Source organism: Argiope bruennichi, chromosome 5, assembly GCF_947563725.1.
Source record: "Argiope bruennichi chromosome 5, qqArgBrue1.1, whole genome shotgun sequence".
Taxonomy (NCBI): domain Eukaryota; kingdom Metazoa; phylum Arthropoda; class Arachnida; order Araneae; family Araneidae; genus Argiope; species Argiope bruennichi.
In genome coordinates this window covers 17,750,661-17,776,909 of record NC_079155.1, presented here as the reverse complement: position 1 = coordinate 17,776,909, position 26,249 = coordinate 17,750,661, and the positions used below count along the sequence as shown (strand labels likewise).

The following is a 26,249-nucleotide window of genomic DNA, read 5'->3' as shown; positions in this document are numbered from 1 at the left end:
AAAAAAAAATAAACTTCTGTTAAAGATTCTAATTATTCTTTGGTTTCATTATTTAACTATTTTGTTTCTGCATGAATTTAATTCCATTTTTTTATTCATTTCATTTCCTGACTTTTATCTAAGAAAATTGAAATGAATTTAAAGAACAACCTGTTTATGGAAAATGTCCAAAAACGTACATTTTGGATAAAAAGAATCTTTCAATTTATTTTTCTTTTCTTTTTGTTCTTGAAAGTAAACCGAATAATTCAGAAATCATTTAAAATACAAAGAATAGTTGGTAAAATGCAAAGAATATTTGGAAAAAAAGTATTTATGATTTTAATCAATTGAAACACCAACAAATACAAGACAAATGCTTCAATCATACAGGCTGTTAATCTTTTAGAAGCAAAATATCTTTCAGAGTATATCTGATTTATAGAAATATGTTCGTAGAATTTTTATAAGTAGTTGCTTAAATATTATATAACTGCCAGGTTAAATAAAAATTTGTTTTAATATCCTTAAAGTTGGAGACATATTTAATAGAAAAGTTATAAGTTATTTTTCATAAATTTAATTAAAGATTTCTTAATTATTTTTTTCAGCTAAACATTTGAAAAGCAAATTAAATTAAGTTTACAGATCAAGCTATTAGAAAATTATAAGGATTACAATCCTTAAATAGTTATTGAATTACATTTTGCCATTTTAAAATTTTAAAGTTTCGTCCTTTATAAAAGCAAGTTTTGTAAACATTCTTTTTCTTGGAAAATTATAGAAAATAAGTAATTTATTTCATATGTTCCTTTTAAGCATCAGATTATTCTAATATAATCCTTAAAAATATGTAATGATTTTTAGAAATTTGTGGAGGCCACCAAAGAAAATAATTATTTTTTTCTGTACAGTTTAAAAGTAATTACTTTGCTAAATCTTTAATATCAGAAAATTCTTGTGTATTACTTGTTTAATTTTAAATAAAAAGAAATGTTTGAACCAATAATTAGACTTAACTTTTCAATAAAAAATCATCTCAAATTTAATTTATTTTTGTTTTATTACTGTAAATTATAAATCCGTTTCATTACAATTACTTGTTATGCAGTTATTAATTTTAGAAAAATTTGTATTAGAATTTTTACAGTATTTTTTTCCAAAATAGCTTATTTTATGTTTTGTCGCTTTTTACTACATGAATGCCCCTTTCTTCTAGATATAATTACTTTTATAACTCAATTTCATTAATTCAAATTTCTAGAAAATATAAAAATGTGTTAATTTTTCTATTAATTTTGCAAGAAAACAATCATCCTTGCAGAATGGACAATTTCACATTGTTCAACTTAAAGGTACATTTAGTAACATTTTTAAATGAAAAATATAATAATATCTAATATGCTACGAAAAGCGTATTGAAATTGTCACTTAACGTACCACGATCGTTTAAAACGATCTTTTTCCAATGGCAATATCTATCTATTAGTAGTAAAATGTTGTTACGAGTAGTGTTAAAATCATCAAACTTTATTGGGCAATAAAAACAATGTAAAATTAAAAATAGTTTACATTTTGAGGTTGATGATAATTTTATAAATAATTGATAAATAAACTAATAATAGCTAAAGTACTAAGTAAACATTTTAACTGATTGATATAGCATATAACAATTTATTTATATTTAAATACAATATAATTATATGGAACACTTCATAATTTCAGTACAAGGAGAAAGTATATAGGTTTCTCTTAGGTTTCTGAAAATTTGCAAAAAAAAAAAAAAAAAAAAGCAAAAAAGTTGGCTTTGGTATTATTGAATACTGCCTCCTTGTATTAATCATAGCAAATTAGTATTCATTACAAAAATATTATCTCTAAATAAAAGGAAATAATCAAAAATATATGCATTATGAAATTTCAATTAAAATTATAACCTATTTCTGAAAACAAACTAAAAAAATTAAAAATTATTTCTGAATCAAACTAAAAAAGATACAATTGTATTTACAGAGCGATAATGCTGTTACTACTAAAATACAGATGAACTTGACCAAATTAGTAAAAATATCAAGTTAATATTAGCAAAAGGAATAAAAATAGAATCAAGAGGGAAGAAATTAAGAATACGGCCTGAAGACTTTCTCAAGGGTCACCCTCAGGCAGGGATTCAAATAAGGAATTTTTCACGAGGGGTCAAAACAGAAAAAAAAAATCCCTTATTTGAATCCCTGCCTGAGGGTGACCCTTGAGAAAGTCTTCGGGCCGGATTCTTAATTTCTTCCTTTTTGATTCTATTTTTATTCTTTTTGCTAATATTAACTTGATATTTTTACTAATTTGATCTGTAAATAATAATATTCTTCATTTTAAAGAGGCATAATATCATTATTATGGGATGTCTGTAAAATAACATTCTGATTTTAGCATTACGTGCAGTTAAAATTAATAAATTGGATAAAACCCAGCTTCATTGGTTGACTGATGTGAAATATGAATAAAGATAAACAATAATAAAAATACTTTATTTAATCTTAAAACTTTACACAGGGAAAATCGACTCAATGATAATGTTAGATATCAATCGGGGACCTTCAAGTTAGTTAATAAAATATGATTTTCTACAAATTTCACATTACATGTCACCCACTTTTCTATAAGCATTTTTAACACTAACCAATGAAATTTTTCAAAATTCATTTTTCTTGTGTTCGTAAGTCAAACTTTCTACTACCACAATCTTTAGACATAGCATTTTTTTTCCCTAGAAGTCCTCTCTCCAGGATTTTAACGTTTTTTATATGAAATTTAGTTTTATTCACTTCAATGGTTTCGTTGCATATATATTTCCAAATAAGGAAACTTTTTGTAAATGAAGAGTTAATATTTAAAATTGTTTTTTTTTATTTATGACAAGTAGCATCACTTCGTAGATTTTTTAATCAAAATATTAATTTAAACCAGCTTACATATTGCGTTATAATAGCTAATACTAATAAATGGAATAAATCACATCGGTTAATTTACACTTCAAAGAGAGTGTAATCTTATACTGTAAAATAGTTAATTAAACCATAGAATATAAACGAGTTAAAGTGTTTACTGGTTTGAGCAGGTATTCCATGAAATAATTAGGTATTATATAAAAATACTAACTTCATACTTTTAAGTAACATTAATTTTTCATACTTTTAGATATCAATATCATATTATAACATTATCATATCAACATTATATAACATTATCATATATTATCACCTCAATATCATATTATAACATCAATTTATTTTGTATATTGATGTTATAGTATAGCATCAATATACAAAAGCATTTTATTGTATCCCCTTTTTCTATTAGACAATTTTTAATGCATTTCAAAATATTAAAATCTATCAAAACTGATTATGACCCAGTATTATAAAATAACATCAAATTTAATCAGCTTTCCTCACCAAATTATAACAAATTCTTATTATTAAAATTAAAAAGTATCGGTTTTCAAAATTCTCGTTCTCATAGTAAATAAACTACGATGATTATTAAAGTATGATGTACTTCAAAGTTATTTTCCTTAACAAAACTTTGGACAGAGCATAACCTCCACCAGAAGTTCACAGAAACTAAGTTCTGAAATGAGATTTTAAGCAGGCACGAAATGTATCACGTGCAGAAATAAAAAAAATTCGTTGTAAACAAACAGTATGAACTTTTCTTTTTAAATACTCGCGAGAGGGCGCTTTACAATTGCTCTAAAAAAGTCCTTTACTCGTAACTAGGTCCTTATCTGTTTCTTGGACATAAAGGACATAAAACTCCTACCGAAGAACTCACTTTACAAAATGAAACTTTTTTCATTCTTTTTTTTATCTTTTAATTTTTTTTTTGGCCCAAGAATCTGAAGATGGCCTGCTTTTTTTCTGCTTGGTGTTGATTATTATGTCTTTTTTTTTTTTCGCACTGTGGCAGACTCTCTTTTCTTACAGGTGACTTGTGTAACTTTGGCATTTTATTTTTGTACTTTGGAACGAAGTTTCTTCATATACTTTAATATGTTTACCTTTGCCGATAAGACAGACTTGTTTTGAGGGTGAGGTCGAAGTTGCATTTGGAACAGGAATTTAAAAATGCTTTTTTTATCACATTTGCAATCTGAATACAAAACATTCAAGACAGTCGTTGTTACCTTATATATTTAGTGATAAAAGGAATTATTTTTTGTATATATTAACCACTTAACTGGTATTTTCAAGCCTCACAAGTTAACGGAATTATTGCATTCTTAAATTTAAGAACTAAAATTGTTAATCACACACGCGCATAAACTGATGTAAAAATTAAGTGAAAACCATGGACATACCTAATTTTTTAAGAACTTTTGATTGAATCAAAGTGTTAAATTATTTACAAAATCGAAAGTGTTATATAATTAGAAACAATGAATCGTAGTCCATTTATACGAATATCCAAAGATCGAATCAGTTTTGACACAAAAAAGAAAATATGAAAAAGCCAAAATCCGGAAAATAATAGGGAGGTCAGAGTTCTTAATTCCTCAGAACGATGCATTTAAGCTAAAATAAGAATATACATATGGAATCTTATTACATATGATTGCACGAAATGAATCTTCATAATTTATTTTAAAGTTTCTTTTTATATAAAATTTATGATTTTACATTTTTTTTATATTTTATGGTAGGTAAACTTAATTTTATAAATCCAAGCTAAGATTTTTTTCTGTTTTTATGTCTTTTTTTTAATCTAATTTGTACACAAACTTTCGAACTTTCATCATCCAAATAGATTTCATTCTCAATAATTCGAATATCTTTTAACTGAAGTAGAAAAAGGAAAACAATCAAGTAGTTTTTTCAAAGATGAAATTTTCGTTTATGCTGAATAAACCATTATGCATTAGTCATTCTTCTGAATATTCATTCTCTCAATTTACTTGATTAAACCAAAATACAGATCATTTGTAAGATATTCAGTTACAAAAGGATTATTTTCAACTTTTAATTAATCTAAAATAAAAAAAAGTGTTATTTCTATTTTTAAACTTAATTTAACCTGAAAATTCAACTTAATTCTTTATTTTTTCTATCTGTAAAGATAGATCTGTTTTTCTGTCTGGAATTTTTTTACCGAGTTATAGTTTTGTTTTTACTCACTTTCTCATGTATTAGCGCCCAAATAATTTGTAAAATTGTTGATTCTCGATGATAATAGAATAATCTAATAGTTTTGGAGCTCTGAAACATTAATTAATATATTTATTTAGTAAAAATTGTTCAACAAAAATGTCATCATGCAGAACTCCATATGAGAAATCTTAAGATTCAGATTCCGTAATATTTGTAATCATGAATTCTGAAATACATTAAAAACTAAAAAAATAGGAAATAATAAAATTAAAATGGTTTTAAACTAAGTTTATTAATGTAAAAAGTTGGAAATAATATTTATTATCGAAAAGGAAATTAAGCAGCCTTATAAAGAAATGTAATCATAAAAAGTTAATATTAATATTTAAAAAATTCTTTGATATTTACTGAAAGTTAAAATATAAATGTGATTAAAATTACAATTTGCATAAATCACTCTCTAATGCTTTTACGGTTTTATTTTGACTCCTATGCTTTTGAAAAAAAAAATTACTTCAAATCTGTGATTAAGAATGTAATATAAAGATCAATATTATTAAAATTATTCTTTAAATAGAAATATTACTTATGCGAACGAGTATATTTACATTTATAATGGAATATTAAAATATTAAATGTATAAATTATGTACGAATTGGAATGTTTATTCTTAGAGATCTATGATATTATAAAAGGTAATTTTCTTCATGATCAAATTTTATATTATTGTTTAATGGATATCAATTTAAGAAAAACATGCCAATTAAGTAAAATAGTTTACGTACGACTTTAAGAGCCATGTTCGAAGAGCAGAAGTATTTTATGTAATTTTTTTACTCCTGATAAATACCATAAGAAATAAAAGTTATAAAATGCTTAATTTAAATAACTTTTTTAAATTCTTTTACCTATCAAAAATCAATTCATATAAAAGAAATAATAATATTTTTGTTGAAAATCTAGAGATCTAAAGAAATTCTAAATGGCGAGCCATGGAAAATTTTAGAAGTTATAAAGCCTCAATAAATTCCTTTAAAAAGAATCAATCCGAAACATTCATGATAGAAAAAATAAAATATAAACATGATTATGATTTCAATTTATTTAAAGCTTCTTTGTATTTATTCTCTACAGATCATTATAATAAACAATTAACTTGTTTTCTAAAGAAGGGTATTGAAAAATTGTCTGTCTGTCTCTCAATCGATATATCTATGAATATGATTAATCAATAATGAAATGAATTTATAAATAATATTTGGTATATAATTTTTGCAACAAAATTTGCGCCAATAGATCTCTGTCAAGTTTTTTTTTAAAATTTGGTAAAAGTGTTTGAAAATGAATGAAATTAATTTTTTTTTCTTATTTATGATCAAATTGTAATCAAAAGTAAAATCTTTATTTTAATAGAATATTAGAAAGAAATCTATACTAGATACAAAGACAGAAACTCTAATCGATTATATCTCTCATAAAATACTTCTATAAATAATTTTTTTTCATATTATTCACTTCTGTCAAATGTAGTGGGGTAAAATTATATATTATATCATTTAAGAATTATGCTGTCAGTTTTATTATCGTCAAGATTTCTTAGTTGATTGACTTCACTTCAAAGATTATGCTATAAATAAATCGGATTTTTAAACATAACTTCTGTTTACAACTATTTCTACGCCAAATTCAAACAAGTGTCATAATTAAATAAATTAATAAAATTTTTAACAAAGCTTGAGACAGAAGATTTAATTAATTCGGACACGCAGTCACTTTTTGTGTTGTTCTGATCATAAAGAAAGAGAAAATATTTTATGCGAAAATGGTTAGAAGAATTTTTAAGAATTACAGTTCTTTATTTGATAATACCATGCTAGCGATAATATTGACATTCCTTTATTCTGTATTTATAAATAAATTATATTAAATCAGTGATAGACAAAAAATTTTGAAAATCTGTTTTTAAGAATAAAAATGATTAATAAATTTATAAATATATTCTATGTCAACAGGAAGGAAAAATGTTCTAATTTTTGTTCCACATCTTTCATTTTTTTTTAATTTGATAAATCAATTTATATAGAAAGAAATTTAAGCAGAGCATTATGTCTAAGACTGCTTTCTTTTTAGAAAAAAGGACTTTTCATCAACGTAGAATCAAAATTACTTAAAAATAGTTCTTATTTGGAAGATTTTTAAAAATGCGTTTTTCATCTACGTATTATAAAAATTATTTTAACGTATGAAATTTTGGAATTGAATTTGATTTGATGGGGAAATATTAGGATTGATTTTTATAAAATATCTATTTTTTAATCATATTGTTAAAACACAAGGATAAATTTATGCTTATATAAAAGTCAGCTATTACATGATTTTAATAATTTTTTAATTAATTGTTTTATTTAAAATTTTAAAAAACAATTTCTTTAGAATATTATTTTTGAAAAACATCAAAAATATTTTAATAAGTTCAATTTTAAAAGGTGCCATTAAATGTATAAGATTTTTAATTTGATATGATGGCCCATAATATAGCCACAAAAATATAGAAAAGTATAAAAATAATTTTTCGAATTCTAAACGTTTAATTTTTTCTATATAATATACATTTTCGAATGGTAACTTAGGAAACATATTTAAAATGGCATTTCAGTTCTATAGATTTCTGAATACCTTTACTGTTTATCTGAATTTAATCGAAGTTTTACTCGTTATTCATTGAATAAAATCATTAAATATAATGACAAACGGATGAAAAATACATTTGTAAAAATGTATTTGTCCATGCAGTAGATTCCTAGAGGGAATTCAAATTCTTAAAGTTTTCTAACGGAAAAAATTCTTTCTTGTAAAATGAAACGAACGATCCAAAAATATCGTCTGTTTAAAAAGTGATTTTACAACGCTGAAAAACGAATAAAGAATATTTTCTACATTTGGATCTCTGGCATCTCTGTATTCATTCTATTTAAATACGACTTCGAAAGAGGCTTTTTTCATCGAATTTTCCTCTCCGCTTTTGGAAAAATACAACTAATGGAAAATTTAAAGATTCGTAAGATATTTTATTTCTTTTTTAAGAATACATAGAGAAGTTACTGTAACTGTAAAATATTGCATTTCCATATTTTAATGAGATTCCATCTTTTAACCAAATATCTATTTAACCGACAGCAAAAAATATATATTTAGAATTCAGAAATATGCTTGCATGTCTTTTTTTTTCATTTGATTTTAGCATCAACATTGAAAAATTATATAAAATTTTTGAAAAAATTGTCTGTCTCTATACCATTATGTATCCCGATAACTCAAAAGAGAAAATAGCTAAATGAATGAAATTTTTAGGTGTTCTTTTATTCAAAACCTTTAACAAATTTTGAACTGCTGCCAATTTGGCTATTAAATCACACTCGTGATTAAATAGACAAATTCAATTCATCTCGTGTGAAGCTTTACACGAGATGTAGTTTGTGGAAGCATATGAGGAAATCGAGTGGAGATTATTCTCAGTTTTTGAAATTTGTTGCCAGTATTATTTTAAAAAAATTTCTAATTTAACTATTCAAATACAAAAATTCTTTTTATTTAAACAAAATTCAAAATTCTAATTCGCCTTTTGTATTTGAGACAGACAATTTTCTTTATGATAAACAATAAAGTTTAAAGTTTAATTTTTTAAGATTTTTTTTCTTGCTTTTATGCATTAATTATGCACAATCACATACTTTACTTGTTATCAATACTTTTGAAAAAAGATAGCTTCCATTACTTATTGTTTTGATTGAAAGTATACTTTTACAACTTTTAAAAAAAATTATTTTGCTTTATTTAGCAATGAACTTTCCAATTTTAAAAACTGTTGCTACCGTTGTAAATGTGGTTTCTCATAATAAATTATTCAAAACTGTAATATCTTTTTTCATTCTTTTTATTGTCCCATCCAAACTACTGTGACAAGGAATACATTTCAAAATTGAATCGTTGAGAAATATTTTCCCAACTCTATATAATATCATTTGTTACATCAGATAGCATTTCAAGTCTGTGTTCTAGTATATGCATTAATTCTCAACCAATTCCTTATCCAAATCAATTATTACAAACGAATTAAATTCAGTGAAACATGTATTTTCTCTATTAAATATATGATAACTTTTATGCAGTATGTTTCAAAAACTCTGTGTAAATTTCGAGGATTTTTTTTATATGAACAATTAATAATATTCATCAACGCTTCATTACTAATATTAATTCATACAAATATGGAATTATATCAGTTTTTAGAAAAATTCTAATGAACTCCGTTTAAGTAGATGTAACCAGTCTTCAGCAATAAGAATTATGTTTCCTACATTTGCACATAAAAAATCTTTGAAGATACGATCAAGTGAGTATGAAAAGGGGAACCCATTATTTTCAACACATTATTAATTGCCCTGATTCCATTTAGGTAAACCGCTGGTGTGGTATTTAAGTTCGGAGAAGGAAGTGCCAGCTCAGCTGTCTTCCTCGTCATTTAACCGCGATTCAAAATTACGAGGTCCGTCCCCAAATAGCCCTAATGCTATTTTGAAAGGGGGAGTTCATATAACCAAACTTCATTTAGATAGGTCTTCTTATGCAAAGGCACTAAACTCTGTCATGATGGAAAAATCGTTCTTCATTCAAACATCCCTCTAATGCACAAATTAGCATATTATTATCGAAAGTTCAGAACTGAACCATTAATAGTGACATTTTCAAGAAAGAAAAATTGAAAATGAAAGTTTAAAAAAATTATCATTATATATTTAGAGAGAGAGAGACCGATGGAGAAGTCTCGTGATTGTTTCAAACCGGTTTAAACTGGTTAATGACTTAAATTAATTAAGACAAATAATGACTTAAAAAATAATAATGTTCTCACGTGATAACTTGAAATTTGCGATCGTAGATTTCATTTTTATTTCTCTTTTCTTTATTACTAATTTATTTTAGTTTGTATTTAAATGCGGGTCACATAATTTTTTTTAAAGTTTCTCTATGCGAAATACAAAAACAGAAAGTATCGTAATCGTCAATAACGACCACTAGATTTTTTGACGATTTTCCGTTTCGTGGACCACCTTGATTCCGAAAACACATTTTTGGAATAACCTCTATTTATCTGTGAACACGAAAAGGTTTTGAGCTAGAGAATGAATTTTGGTATATGGTCTTTAAACTACATTTGTAGATTTTTGTCAAATTTTTAATGAAATCTATTCAGAGGAAATCTGCCTGTCCTTCGGCTGTCTGATTACAAGTTAGAATGATAAGTACAAAACGAAAAGAACTAGTGGATAAAATTTGATACACAGATTTGCAATCTAATGCATGTATCAAATTTTAAGCCAAATAAAACAAGGGTTTAATCGTCTGTCTGTCTGTACTTTCATATGCAATAAACGCGATAACTTAAAAGCACAATAATTTAAATAAAAATTAAATGTAGTGTGTGATCTTGTAGCTACAATTTTAGTTCTGAATATTGTTCCGAATATAGTTCTAATATAGAACTTTGATTTCAATGGATCAGAAAAAAAGACGTCCAATCACATTCGAGTTTCTAGTAATTTTGTATTAACTGCATCCCAGGGATTAGTCACCAAAGATTAAACACTAATGGTTTGTAACAGTTATTCGCCAATTGCAATGCATAAAATTGTGATGCAATTAAATAATGCGATAATGTCAATCCAATTGAAATGCAATTAAATAATGCACGAAAACAGATTTTGCTTATTAAACTACGAACTACACGTTGCAGTACTCGGCAAATAAAAATTTGATCACTCCTAGCGCTCACAAACTTGCTCAAAATTCACAATTTTATGTGAGAGGGGGGAGAGAGAGAACATCCTTATTACAGAATATACAAGAAATTTTCAGAGAGACCACTCCATCTGGTTTTGTTCTTTTTTCTGTTTTTGTATGTTTTGTATTTTAGTTTGTCTGTAGTTATGAATGATGACGATAACTCCACATGAAACTATATGCAAGTAAGCCTTGCTTTAGTTTATGTATTACTTTGCCTATTACTTGTATTCTAGTATATATTTTCTTAATAAGAGACATTTTATTATTATTGCCTACAGATACCATTTTAACGCTTTCTATTCCTCTTTGTCCCGATGTTCAAAAGTCAAAGAATTTTCCTTTTTAGTTTCTGTTACACACGATTTAGTACGAAAACAGTAAATTTTATAAGGATTGGGTATGTGCCAGCAGCTGCGTTAAACCAGTTAAACGCCATTAGAGAATTTTGAAAAGGTTTCTTAACTAATGCATGCGTCGGTTTGGACAAAAGGTGAAAAGTCAGCGTCATATATAATAAAAATTGATGCTAAACGTAAGCATTAGAACTACAATTGAATCTACCTTCATGCTTATAGAAAGTACATATATGCAACAATTAAAATTATCATCAACCAAAATCACAAGAGTGAAGGGGTATATTTTAGCTAATTACAAGAATAAAATAGATACTGGTAATTCATATTACAATATTGCCGACATGGATATTTACACAATGTACAATATTTTGCAATTAAACCGGTATGGATAAATATAGGAAAGAGTGGAAAGGCTTTTAGAGCTTAATGCTTATCAGTGTAACAAATTTAAAAATTAATACATTGAAAAAAGGATGCATTATCAAAGTATATAATCTCCCCCCTTTTGCACTGTGAACTGATACTATAAGTAATGCAGAAGGAGTCAAATAAGAATCTTGAAGAATGGAAGGCTTGTTCTACTCCTCAAGGTTCAGTAATGCTGCTCTCAAGTAGGGGATAGTTCTGAGGAATGGAGGAAGGACAAGCAAGTATCGTTCTTTCAAGAGTGTCTTAGGTATACAGCATAAAGTCTGGGCAGTTGGCTGGTGGGTCCATTTAGCGAATGTTTTCACTCTTCAGAAATACGTTGGATATCTTAGACTTGAAAAGAAGACAAACTGCAAACCTACAAAACGGAACATAATATTCCAAGATCCCATTTTTATAACTGACATCAATCACACAACCTCTGGCAAAGTATGAAGATCTGTGAGAATATCCAACAAGATGCATATCTAAGCGATTAATCCTCCCTTACCATTCGGATACGTTTCTCATCTGTTACAATAAGAAAAGTGGACATCGACTGATCTTCACAAGTGATTTTCAATGAGCACTTATCTCGAGAAAATCAACTTTGAATTATAATAATTAACAATATCATCAAATTGTGTCATGCAGCCCTGTAGATATTGTTCAAACTTTAAACATTCTCTTTATTTCGAACACATATACACCATATTTTAGATTCCAATAAAAGATAGCAAACCTAGGTAATTTGTCACATGTTTGCTGATAGTTGGTTCGTACATTAAAGAATTGTGATAAAGGAAAGCATGCTATGTTCTGCAAGCCAAAGTAACTTTGGAAACACTTAAGTAGCATTAAGAGTCGAAGTTTTAATTAGTTATGAATGTAGATGGGTTGTTCCCTTGGAGTTTTTCGGAAACACTGGCCAACATCTATGATACTCTTAGAGAAATATTAAAAAAATCTCCTATAATCATCCCTACCCCACCGATCAATCGTTGCAAAAGTGCAAATCAACCTAACGGCTTATGAATAATCCTGCTTATAAGCAGAACTAGGAGAACCGGAAGCAAAACCAGAAACTAAAATTAATATCTTCCTTCCCCCATTCAAATTCCTTTCCTATTTCTTAGACCACTAGGGAACTTGTGGCCATCATTCTCTTTTATTCTTCTATTAGCAGTTTCAAAATACTGGCATTTCGCTGTAATGCCTCTGCTGCTCTCATATATCGATACACTGAACTTTTATACATCTAAACAAAACGCTAAATAGTATTCCAAGGAAGTAAAATACATTGAATTTTGTAACTCGCTTTCTATATCCATGCATGGCACTTACACTACAACAACTTTCTATTATGACGCCAATTTCCATCGAACATACCTTTCTTCTTGCGTTGAATTCTTTATACACAGATCACATTGATGATTATCTTGCGCCCCTTCCTAAAATCCAGCCCATTTTGTGTCTAAATGGCAGAGAGGAAAACATCACCTAAACTTCTGTGTTTTTAGGGCCAAGTATAAAAAAAATATCTCGTCATTTTATGGATTCCGGTTTATTTACTTCGCTACGCCCACGGATTAGCTTTATAGACGGATGGTCTTACAGCTCCTTGAACTCGGGTTATTTGTAATGCACGTGAGGAGAATACTGCTCCCAAAATCGTCGTAAACATGAAGAAAGGACTATAAAGTTCCTATGGCTTCAAGTCCTCAGTTAAAAATAAACATAGTTTTCTTATGTCACTTCATTTCTTAACATATATCAAAAATATGTTTCTACTAAAAAATGCAAATTGCATTTAAAATATGGGGAAATACAGTAAAATCCCGAGTATTTGGTTAGTGACAATCCGGTTTTCATGCTATCCGGCCTACTTTTCTTTTACCGTAATCAAGTCCTCCGGGGGGGGCACATTGAAATGAGGATGAGTTGCTTCCGGTATGGCGGTTGGATCTCGCCACCCTGGAGGGCATACGAAAAGGTGGGGATCTGGCTGCTTCTATCGATGACGGGATGTACTTCCTTAAGGAAGGGTTGTACCGTGGCCGGGGATGGCTCTTAGGAGTCAACCACAGTTCCTACCAGTGTTACTGTTGTGGTGGTCCGGTCATCCAGTATTATTCATCCGTGTGCCTTGGAGTAGGTCGGAGAGACAGTAATATGACTTATCGTAATTAAATTAGGCATTACAGAAACTATGTAAAAATGTGAACAGTTCATATGCTTTAACTTACTTTTTCTTTTACAAATTCTTGAAACGTACATCTAATTTATTAATTACCAGTGCAGAGCCTTCTATTTTAACTCAACATGTTACCGGACACTGCTTCTATGATTCACCGGGCCGGGCCCGCATTCACATTCTACGAGGCTTGAGATAAATAGACGGCTTAATACTCAAGAAGAAGTGAAAAGTATTATAACAGTGAATTTTTGTATAAAAACTTTGTCTGCTGGTATTGGTGGTATTGGCAAAGAAATGAGTTCAAGAACTCCAACCTATCCGGCTTTTTTGTTCTCTAGCCTGTCCTTCCGCCACTTTAGGCTAGATAGTCGGACGTGTACTGTACCTTATTTTTCCAGTTTCTTAAAGTGATCAAAGTCAGGTAGTTCCAGCTAGTGCATAGATTTGAGTATAATGTAAACAAAGATATATTATAATCAGAAAAATATTCAACTTCGATATTCTTATATATCTCTACGTTTTACTCCTATTAAGGAGTATTTAAAATGAAGGAATATGAAGCTTTCAAATAAAGGAATAGTGTGGTTGGTTCTCGCTTTCTTGAGAATAGAGAGTAATGGTGAGCTACTGCTAGTTCAATGATGGATTGTTCTTCTGAATCCTTTCAGCATGAGCCATGCTGTAATGGGAGCTGTTGTTTGTAAGCATTATTAATTATTTGTGATGAGTCTTCAAGTTACTGTGATTCCATGGACAGACACTGACTGACAACCAGACTTTCCTTCCACGTATTTTGTTCAAAATTTTAGAGAAATTTATAGTTCTTGTCTAAAATTCCAAAACTCGTTCCTTCCATTACAGACAGATCTTAAACAAGGAGATTCAACAAACTCTCATGGTATAATTTTTGAAGATTTCATTATTTTCTCTTTGTGATAAGTGTTTTTATTATTATTATTATTATTTCTTTTACTTTCTACTTTTTATATTTAGTTTAGGATTTGTAGTATAATGATCAATAAAAAAAAATTAAAGATATTGTTTAATTTTTTCTGAAAATTACTCACAGATGGCGCCACTTTCAAAGAACAAGAATTTCCTCAAATTAATCAAATAACTAATGATCATTCCCAGAAAATATTAAAACACTATAGAAAATATTAAAATAGAAAATGAATGAATGCACAGAATGTGAAAACAATTTGGAAGTTACTGATTTTAAATTCTAATCTTTATATATATAAACCCAAAAAAGTGAAGTTAAATATGAGTACAAAAATAAAACATATTGAAAAAAAAAATAATCTGTATCACCTGTATAGCTCTTAATGTTTCTTACAAAATTTAATAGAAGTCTACAAATTCGATACAATGTTCAAAAATTTCATTTGTCTAGCTCAAAATGTTTTTGAGTTATCATGTTCACAGACAATTATTATTTCAATAAAGAATTTTCAAACTCACAGAGGACTGACACAAGGTTCAACAAAAATCTCAAATTCACTCTTTTTTTTTTTTTTTTGGCTATTTTAATACTTTTTTTTTTGTATCTTTCATATGCGAAAAAAAGTAAATTTTACAACACAGATCCATCCAAATGCTAATTTGCAATGATACAATAATCCAGCTGCATAAATAACATCATCATTAACAATTCGCTGACAGCATGAGGCATCCAATGGCAAATATGGTGTAGCATTACCAACAAAATTTCAAGAAAGTTGTTCAAAGGACTTGGCATGTGAAGCGATACACGCTGTTATTCATGTGTTTGAGTACTTGTGCTATTATAAAAGCGCATTGTATGAAACCTACCTAGTGTTACCTGTTATAATATCTGCTGGCGCAGAATTATGATCAAACCTTTGGAGAATTTCCTGTAAATGTTCAAAAAAATTCGCCATTTGAATCCATATACGTTGTTACTCATGCAATTGAGTAATTGTACTATTATAAATGTGTACTCTGTTAAACTAATAATATAATGTTATAATGCATTTTATCTAGAGTATGCTCTGCTTCTACTTAATCCACTGACAAAGAACCTCTTGCTCTAGTCGCTTTTGAGTGTGTAACAGCATATTTAACCTATCCTAAAATAATGGTGATTAAAAATGATTAAATAATCAATGATTTAGAAATCGTTCTGTACTGTATTAAATAGACTATATATATATATATAGAGAGAGAGAGAGAGAGAGAGAGAGAGATTCTCTTATTTCGTGATCCAATTCCACTTTCTGTTTAATTAATTCCTCTGTAAAAATAATGTGACATCAGTACTACGTATCAAATGAAAGTGATATCTTCGGTGCCCTTGAAAAGGTGTCAAAGGTCAACATATGTATAGAATTGGCGCATGGCCGGAAATCCTATGTTATATAAGACTTGTGATCATTTATTTCGGCCCTTTTCCCTTTTTTGCCTTCTTGCCTTCTGCTTTTGTGCCGCACTGCGCCTTCTTATAAATAATCATACTTGCCACTCGGAAGAGAATAAAATGGAATTAAAATTACAACTTCTTGTCTATGTCTTCAAACCTGCATTCTTCCTCAACCAAATAACATTACATATATTTTCTTTAGTATTTGATCTATATACAGGATGTCTCACATAATGAATGGTGTATTTATTTTCTTAGACATTGAAACCAGAGGCATACCAATTATAATATAATTCTTTTGGTACTTCGTATGCAAGGAAATAAAAGAATGAATATAATTTTATCCCGAGTAAATCCTGATATATTAGTTGATGATGATTAGTTAGAAATGTTGTTAAAATATTATAAAATTGTGGCAATAATATATTTCTGTGCTTATCATAGCCATTTTCCGTAGTATCGTGGGTACATCGCAAACTAGCAGCGATGTCATCCTATCTTGTTATGTGACATCAGATCCATGTTATCCCTGCAAACTGTGCAATGAATTCCAAAATTAAATTAGCGAGGTGCACCTCACTGAAATTTACTAAAGCCATCACATTCAATTCCAGAAAACTTAACCATCTTACAATACATGAAAATATAAATAAATGTTTCTTCCATTTTTTTTTTTTTTTTTTCCTTCTGAATTTACGTTTTTAGCAACGGTCTTCGAGTCGAAAGCCAGGCAATGTTCAGACATGAAATTCGCATTCAAAATGAATTCAAAACGTATCGATTCTCGTATGTATCGATTTTCGCTTGGGGTAAGGATAATACTCTTATTTCGCTTCAATATCACCGCATATTGCGCTGAATTGGACCCCAGAGAGGAATCGTTGAAAGTTAACATTCCGATTTCGCTTCTACTTTCATTTCAAACAATATGTAGGACAGTTACTGCTTTTCTGCACATAGCACTATTATTATTTTGTTTGGCGACTGCATCTGACCATTGACATTTAAAATGCGATGTTATAAATACGATGGCATATTAAAATATTATTTTGAATTTGTAGTTGAGTTTTTCTTTTTTACTGAAAATAAAATTTTTATCCTTGACTTACGAATTTACTTAATTTCCTAATTATATGGCACATCCTATTTAGGGCATTAATTGTCATTTCAATTCCTATAATTATGAGTTATGGTCAAGAAATGTAACCTATTTCTTAAAGTTCGAAAATTATTCAATTCAAAAAAGATTACAAAGTACATCAAACCAAGGTTTTTTCCATTCAGTTGAATCTATATTCTGTAACAATAATTTATATACCAAAGCCAGTGACAAATATATATATATATATATATATATATATATATATATATATATATATATATATATATATATATATATATATATATATAGATAGATAGATAGATAGATAGATATAATGGGAAAAAATTTCAAAAGCTCAAGTGCGACCGTATGCTTTCTTTGTTTTATTTTAATACAACTTGATTTTCGGCACAATAATAAAAATTAAGGACACTTGCAATGCTGAAATATTTTCAGATTATTTTTGGACTTTGAATTAATATTATAATTCAATTGCAAATTTAAATGCCAAAAAAGTCAGTAATTCGATTCATGTAGCAGACACGCCATTGTAAGCGAAAGGGTTAAAAATATATATAAATTATAAAATCTGCGAATAGATGAAAACTTCAAATACGCTTTTAATTCATTAAAATACTTTTAGATTTAATTTTCTTCTTTACTTTAAATTCATATAAATATTTTTTTCTAATATTTTATTAGATGACACTTTTTATTTCGGACTTTTATTTTAATTTTAATCTATATGAAAATTTTAAGAACACTTGATATACTTAAAGGAACTGGAACGATATGTATCTTCAAAAATTCAATTTTTTTAGTTTTAATCTTATAAAATAAAAGACATTCCACATATTAAAAGATGTATATATATAATATGTATAAGTCTGAAAAACTGAAAACTCAGTAACTAATTTTTAAAAATGTAATTAATAGGTATAACACTTACATTACAATAATTGTATCTTTTCTACGATGCAATTTTTTTAACGTGTGTTTTTTCTTTTCTTTTTTTTTTCTCAAATTTCTCGCGTATTGATTAAATTCTTTTTATAGCAATCATAAGACAGCTTATATCAAAATATCTGTAAACGTTAAGCATCGATTAAATCTATTTTTATTCATTCTTGCACAGAAAGGTACTATTCACACTAAAAAATAACATGAATTTTTTTTAAGTTACATGACATTTGATATTTTTATTTTAGTTGTATTAAAATGAAAATACGCTCACTCTAATTATTAAAACTATACTTACATATTATGCTAATTATGGAGTGATTATTTTCAAAATTCTTATTCTGAACATGCCAATTTGTGGTTGCGAATTCCACGATTATTGCCTCACGATAGATATTCCACTTGCTATTAGAAAACAAATACTTTAGAAAGAAAAAAATAGCTCTTTCTTTCTATACATATGAATTTTTATAGCAAATATAATATTTATTAAGAAAAAAAAAGAATCCCTTTGATTTACAACTCAAACTTCATCTATCAAAAACTTTCCATTTGCCATATTTTTATACGTGATTTTTCTTTTATATTAATTGAAATTTTATCTCGAATATCGATTTAAATAAAATAAATTATCTAATTCGATAAAGCAATTATGCATGTTCTTGTTAAAACAAAAATCCATGCTAATTAACACAAAAAAATTGTGTTCCCACTTTATTTTTAAAAAATTCCATGGCAAAGTTGTTTGCAATCCTTTAACAGCTTTTCAGTATATTTTTTTTCTCCCAACAAAAACATTAAATTTAGTAATCGCACATGGAATAATGCAATAGATGTATTACTTCATGGATCTTACTTGATTTAACTAATCAAACGAGGTTAGTTCGCTCGATTCAGTTATATTAACGTTTCATTTGTAAACAAACGAAGGTCTATTATCAGACTTATCATTTTAAATCATGAAGGGTAAAGGGAATTATATTCTCTTCTTTAAGTTCTGCGCCGCATCAATAAGAGGAAGTTTAATTCCCGATATTATTGTTACGAATATGTGATGCGGCTTCCCAGCATAGTTGGTTCCATAGGAGGTCCCAGAGCTTGGCGACCATTTCGCGACTTGGCGACAAATTTGGCGACTTTGGTGCCAAAATAGATTATACCCGAAACATCGAGAATTTTCCCGAACCGTCCAGTAGGAACCGAGTTAAGCCTCGAACGTTCCTGATTAGTTGAGAGCCTACTAGCCCCACCTCCTGAGACCTATAAAAGGAGCAGTCTGCAGCTGCCGAATCGTCGTGGACCAGTGGAGTCGTAGAGTAGTCGGAATCGACGATAAAGAACTGGCCTTCGAAAGATAAGAGGAGCAGCGACGGAGAGAAGCTAGTGCTGAACTAAGCTGTGTGCTACTGTCTGCAGTAGAGTCTGTTGTATGATGCTGTTGTATGCTGCACGTCTCGGCTGAAGATAATCGTCTTCTGTGCTGTATATAGCTGTCGTCTTTGTGCTGCCCTGTGTGTCTTCGTGCAAATAAACGTCGTTGTTTTATTTTCTACTGCCGCCTGCTGATTGAGCGTTCTTCACACCATATCACTTCCACTATCCAAACGAACCCCGGAAATTTCGTAACATTATATTTAAAGCGCATTAGACCCACATACACTGCGAAGGAAACAGGCTTTCGAAATGGAACTCTCCGATAACAAATCGAAGACATTAATATTCTCCATGAGGATTAGGGAATAAAATTATCTGCAGAGTAATTAAAGGACAGATAGATCAGTTTTGTAAGGATTAGAGTAGTCAAAGTCTAATGATCTATTGCCTCGTGCAACTTATTTGTGCCACATTTGTATCACTCACAGCGAAAAGATTTAAAATTAAAATTCCTTGTTTCGGCATTGAAAAAAAAGTTGCTTTTTATTTAAATAATTTGAATAAAGGTGTGAAAAATATTCAAGAATGAAGAAGAAAAATCCATTTTTTAAATTTTTATTTTTAATGTTTTATTGCATATTAACTTACATTGAAATTTAAAATATCCACAAAAACCATTATAATTAAAAGCAGTCAACATAAATTGGAAGTGGAACAAGTCAAAGCAAAATAATTAAAATTATGATAATATAGGATGGTAGCTCAATTCGTCTCTCTTCTTTTTAGTTTTAACATTTAATCTTAATCGGGTCATAGCGATAACGATTACATAACTTAATATATAAAGACCTAATGGTTTTACAATACTAATATTTAATCTTAATCGTGTCATAGCGATAACGATTACATAACTTAATATATAAAGACCTAATGGTTTTACAATACTAACATTTAATTTTAATCGTGTCATAGCGATAACGATTACATAACTTAATATATAAAGACCTAATGGTTTTACAATACTAACATTTAATCTTAATCGTGTCATAGCGATAACGATTACATAACTTAATATATAAAGACCTAATGGTTTTACAATACTTGTTTCATTCTGCGGATTATTTTATTAAAAAGTATTTTCTATTTTTTAATTCACTAATAAAAGTGTGCTTTAAATTATGTTATTTTTTATATTTTTTTTATTATTCAGTCATTAATTTATTTCATAGTTCTTTATTGCAATGATCGGGAATTTTGTTGTCGATTTTCCTCAACTTAACCCTCGGATGGCATCCTTCATAAAGAATAAAATTTTCATTATGAGAAATCGCTTGATCGGTACCTAATTTTATAAAAATTTTAGCCGGTGTCCTGGCATAGGGTTAGCGCGTCTTCCCCATGACCTGGGTTCCAGTCCCGGTTCGGGCAGGATTGTTCTTCATCTGTTCTATCTGTGCGATGTTTGAATGTGCCCCCCCCCCTTGTAAAAAGGGGTTGTGCAAGCGAATGTGATGCGTGAGTAGCTAAGACGTGCTCTTGGACCTAATTGGCGCTACTAAGACAAGAGACGCTCCCTTGGCTTAAAATCGCTGGCTTCGTCAGCGAGCTTGTCCATGGCAAGTGCCATTATAAACAACATAAAAATATAAAAATTCTAGTCGCTTTTCGAGACCAGCTAATTGACTAGGAGTAATGATTATGCTTAGTCTCAATTAAATCTCTTACGAATAAGTTGTTCATGGTTTAGTCAAAAGAGTACTTTTAAAGAAACTGTGATCGACAAAATCCGTGTCATTTTAATAACGTCATACGTGTGCAATTTAATGATAATACGATAATTTAATGATAATGCTATATAATACAGTTAAATTCAGCGTTATCATTATGTCGTTAAAATCCTAACTGCCCAAAAAATTATTTTCTAATCTCTCTAGCTTTATTTAATTTAAAATATCCCTTTAATTAACTAACATTCTAATTAAAGTTTCAAAAAATTATTCACTTTCATTCTCTCCAAAGTATATCGATCAAATATGGTAGCTTAAGATTCTAGCCTGTAGTATACCACCACGCATAAACCTTCTCTTCTTTATTATTAATAGAGATTATAATGTTATTGATAATGCATAACTTGATTAAACTTCATTATCAATAATAAAAGTCACAAACTGAGTGGAAGCTAAAGTCTTTCGTTTAATGTCATTTACTGCAAATCAAAATTAGCTTAACTCTTTAATTAATCATTTCGAAACCAAATTTTAAACGTCTCTACAGGCAAATACAAAATTATTTTTTATCAAAGCTTCCTATGTTTTTCCCAAGATCTGTTTTTAATATACATTGTAGCATAGGCACTGTCATTGAATTGAATATCTAAGCAGAAAATGAGGAAGGTCCATTATAAAATTCCATCGTTACAAACATAAAATTTATAAACCAGAAAAAGCATAACTTCAAAAAAATATGTATAAAGACAATAATATACAATTTAATTTTTGTTAATAATTGATTGAAAATTGCTTTTATTTTCGAAAATGCTTTTGATTTTTACACCATAATTTTATTAATTCAACAAGAATTACTACTTTATTATTCTATGTTCACGACGTTTATATTAGCTTATTTATCTGAATTACGCATTCTATGTTAGTAACTAATTGTTATCCGGTAATGTAAATTAAATGTGTTTTCTGTTCTGAAGATTTCACTACCTTAAATATTCATCCAGTGGAAGAGATGTGTCCTGAACTATTTCATATACCATTCAATAAAGTCTTATGCTTCTTCCTCTGTGTAAAATTATGTATATTCGGAATGACCGCGGATATCTTATATTGCATTGATGAAAGCGTTGTTTACGAAATATAGATCTTCGGTATGACTCTAGCATTTTTATAGAAAGTATTTTGGACGCCTATTTGGAGCTGAATCAACATGAATCCAGCCAGAAAATGTATTTTGGACGCCTACTTACCGGCCTATTGACACCAAAAATTGACATGAAACTATAGCTATAACCAATTTCATTAATTTAGTTCATTCCGTTTATCAATTTTTGAATTTGCATGCACAAAAAAGTACAAGCCGACTGACCGGTTTGTACTTTCTATCTTGATTAATTATCAGTCAAAACCGGTCAACTGTCAGACGGATTTGATTCAAAATTTGAAAAGTATCTATATTTTAGATGCTAAATCTGTGTACCAAATTTTATCTATCTAGCTCTCTTCTTTTTGTACTTATCGAGTTCCTTTCTATTCAAATAGTTATATAGATAAATTTTGTATGAATGGATTTCGTTTAAAATCGGGCAGAATTATACGAATTTTGTCATTATCCCATACCGAATTTCAGTCGTTTAGCTCAAAGTGTTGATGAGCCGACAGACATTAAATAAAATTGTATTTTTTGGATTTTTCTGAAACGCTAAGATTCTTCAGAATCTCGAGTTCGAGTCTTTTGACGATTACATTACTTTCTCAATTCTTCGCATACGAGAAAGTTAAAGTAAAAAAAAGGTACAAGTAAAAAAGACTGCCCGGATTGAAATATATCACCTAGGACGCAGTTGTAAACTGAATCAACATAAATTAACCAAAGTTTGCAAAAAGTTTCCGTCGCCAAACTTCATTCAGATCTACTGACACCTGATTTAAAATTCCAGATTCTTGCCACAACTGAATTCATTGCTTTTAGTTCATTACCCAGTTCTGAGTCCTCTACTGATAAAATTCGAATAAATGAGACCAGGTTTAGCAAATAAATTTCAAACTGACTGGAATTTTTTCTATTTCATTATTTACAAAATAAAACTTTTAGACAAATAAAAAAAAAACTAAATATATGAATCTTCAGCTTAAATGTCAATAAAATTTCTAGTACACTTTAAAAATAACTCATATAAATAAGCAGAAAAGAATGGAATTATATCACGCGCAAAGCCATTCGTTCTCTTTTACTCAGGCACAAAAATTAAAATTCCTTCGCTGTCTAAAAGATTAGTAAAAATATTAAGTTAATATAAATAAAAAGAATTTAAAAAAAAGGAAAAGAAATGATGAATCCGGCCTGAATACTTTCTCAAGGGTCACCATCAGGCAGGGATTCAAACAAAGGATTTTTTTCTATGAGAGGTCTTGATCAAAAATATTGACTCCTCGTGACCTGAAAATCCCCTGAAATTGGGGGGGGGATGATATTTTTGGACGAAAGTCAGACCCCTCACAGAAAAAAATCCCTTGTTTGAATCCCTGCCTGATGGTGACCCTTGAGAAAGTATTCAGGCCGGATTCATCATTTCTTTTTTTTTTATTTATTCTTTTAGTTTATATTAATATTTTTACTAATTTGGTTAAGTTCATCTGTGTTTTAGAAGTAGCAGCATTAGCGCTCTCTAAATACATTTGCATCCTTTTTAATTTTTTTTAGTTTTGTTTTTAGTTTGATTCAAAAATAATTTTTAATTGAAATGTCATAATGTTTGTACTTTTGATTAATTTTCTATCTAAAAGATGATATTTATGTTAAATTCAAATACATTAGAGACTGTGAGGCCTGCAAAAATGAAATTTCAATAGCTTCGACAAGAAATTTTTGTAATAAAATATCATTATATTGTTACGAAAGTTAACCGATGACTGTATGGTAAAATAAATATAACTTGAAGGGTAAATGACGATATCGATTTATTCCACAAAAAAACGCGCAACACTAGTAGCAGATCACAACAGAAAAGTGAGCACTTGCGGAAAACAAAGTAATATCATTAGATTTCTAATAACATCGAAAACATTTATCAAATTTGATGATATAGGAAGACCATCCTTTACATCTATTATCTGGAAGCTTTCTATCTGAATCAAACGTCAGTCTTGTACGCATGCTCATTACGAATTTGGGAACTATGGAAAAATTTTATTGAAAACTTTTTCTGGTGTTCCAAAACTGGTTTATAGCTTTCTCATCCGAAATATTTTAAAAGAAGCTATCATAATCATAAAAAAAAAAAAAATTCATCTTGCAAATTTGCCGCGTCTTTCAATTTCTGGCCTCACTGAATCTCAAAAATGTTTGTTTGTATCACTCTATCTGAAAACAAGATGACTCAAAAACACTTTGAGTTAAATAGATGAGACGTTTGCGTAAAATTTGTAGAAATCTATCAAACTTTGAGTGCCTCCATGAAAGGAAATGTCTGTCTGACTTGCATCCTGTTGTATGTCTGTCCGAGTGCACGTGAACACGATGACTTCAAACCTTAAACAACTAAATAGAGTACACCGTTTTAGCATTTAAAGAAAATGCCGACTTTAAATTGTAAAACAAATTGGTTTATAGGTTGACAGTCTGTCTGTCTATGAATACGAATGCATGTAAATGTCAAAGCATAGATAAATAAAATTTGATAGATGATTTTGTTACTCAAATTGCTATTAATGTCAAATTTTGGATAAATGCAGTCACTAAAAAGTCATTTAAAATACACACACGATATTCTTTGCTATATATCAAACACAAAGTACTAATTTGTGGGAGTCTAAAAATAAAAATCTAAGCACACGGATCAGCGGACAGCCTTGCTGATAGTCCATAATTTTTACAATGTAGGGGTGGGAAATAATGACATGTTTCCCGATAATCCTTATCGGGAAACATGCCAAAAAGTTGGAAAAATCGCTCTCCATCGTGGCGTAGCACGGGTAAGTGACGCCAGGGCCATAATATGATATTTTGGCCCCAATCGCCATCAGTAATTTACCAAGAGTAAAAAGCTCCCGTGGTATTACATTACGATTTTTTTCTCGTGAAATGTCTTTGTAGAAAATGGCAAAAACTCGATAATGTTTCCTCTCTAAGGGTACCTGCAAAGATTTTTGTACCTAGTATCTACATCGCCTTACCCTTCAGCATAATGGGCGCTACCATAAACGCAGTGACTGGGAAAAAGTGGAAATTGTTATAGATGCACCATGCTCCAGTCTTGTATGAGGCAAAGTTTGATCCTCATCAGAAAGCATGCCAAAATGTTTGGAAAGGAACTCTTCATAGTGGTACTGTAGCACGTATAAATGACGCCCGTGGCAGAATATGATTTTTTGTCTCACAAGCAATGTTTTCTTAAGAGATGACATAAATTCGCTAATGTTCTGTCCCAAGAATACCTGCAAAACCGTCCTGGGTATCTGTACCACCTTATTCCCCACCCCTTGGTCATTACCAAAAACGTAGTGGCTGAGGAAAAGGGGAGGGAGTTAAAGATGCACCATTCACCAATCTTGCTTGGCGCCTTGGAAGTAAAACAATAGTCGTATATGCCCTTTTGAAAGAAACATAGTCACCATCAATGGTTTTGGAAGTACAAAGCCATTAATGGTGACTAGGGGCAAAAATATCATTATATACCAAGGCTACAGCTTTCTTTTGCTACTTCACTGGTTTTTCAATTGTTATATATGATCTTATGTCAGACTTTCAACGGATAATTTTCATATGTTGCCTCTTA

At 29.2% G+C, this 26,249-nt stretch overlaps 1 protein-coding gene across 12 annotated transcripts in view; it reads left to right on the top strand.

Annotated features, from left to right (window-relative positions):
- LOC129968177 (sodium channel protein para-like) overlaps nt 1–26,249 on the top strand; it is a 251,121-nt gene that overhangs the window by 111,399 nt on the left and 113,473 nt on the right. The window lies entirely within an intron of this gene.